Genomic DNA, 1,133 nt, shown 5'->3' with positions numbered 1-1,133 from the left:
ATAAATTTTTAAAAATATAAAAATATTTTTTATAAAGCATAAAATTTATAATTAATAATAAATTATATAAAAATAGAAATAGATAATTTTAAATTTATTTTTAATAGATGAAGATATTTTTAAAATAAAAAAAAATTCTCCTAAAAAGGACATATGTTTTTACAAAAAGAAAATAGAACGCTCTTCTTTAAAACTTTTCTAAGATTATTCCCAAATTGCATTATAGCTTACAATCTATAACAACAAACAAATTACTGAACAACACATCAGACATTTTTTCAACAACAAATAAAATACCGTGAATCAACGGTCAAACATTACATAGAGTGGACATTAAACATTAAACATACCATGAATTATCAACATTCAAGGCAGATTATTCCCAAATACCGTAAACAACCCCGTACCCAAACTCTCAAATCTATAAAAAATCTAAACCCTAAACATACACAAACTAAAATACTAGAAAACTTTTTGTATGGTGTGATACTACAATCGTTCAGAGCTTTAATGGGTAGACTTCAAACAAGCGATGAAATCGAATCGATGGACCTTGGCCGAATCAAAAGGGGTGGGCTAGGATGTGTTGGATGAGAAGCTCCGAGGAGAAATCCATCGACAGATGGGTTAGGTCAGACGTCGATATCAGTTTGGTGAGCTTCAACTGATGAAAGGCGGTATTGGGGTGGGACGACAGGCAAGAGAAAGATAGAGAGTTGTGGGTGAAGAAAGAAGGGGAAATAGGGGAAGATGCCCCACGTGGGATTTTAATTTAGGTTACCGATGAAAATTTTTGTCAGTAATTAGAAAATAATTATTGATGAAAATTTCATCGGTAACCTTATCAACCTTTTAAATGGTCTCACCGATCGAATTTACGTCAACAATTTCATTAGCAATTTGACCACATTATTGATTGAATATTTTGTTAGTAAACTCTGTTCATAAAGACGCACCCGAACATTTAGCTCATTAATTGGTGTATAATTCCCTGTTTAAAGAACAGAGTTTGAATCCTCTCTTTTTCAATTAAAAAAAAAAACTCCGTAGTTGAATCTATATATTGATATGCTTCCAAATCCTCTAAAGTCAATCTGAATATGCAAATAAAAGCCTTCTTGCAATTATTTTTT

This window comes from Theobroma umbraticum, unplaced genomic scaffold, assembly GCF_002168275.2.
Source record: "Theobroma umbraticum cultivar Fairchild unplaced genomic scaffold, ASM216827v3 scaffold_12.1, whole genome shotgun sequence".
NCBI lineage: Eukaryota > Viridiplantae > Streptophyta > Magnoliopsida > Malvales > Malvaceae > Theobroma > Theobroma umbraticum.
The sequence above is the reverse complement of the archived record's forward strand: the minus strand, read 5'-3'. Positions refer to the sequence as shown.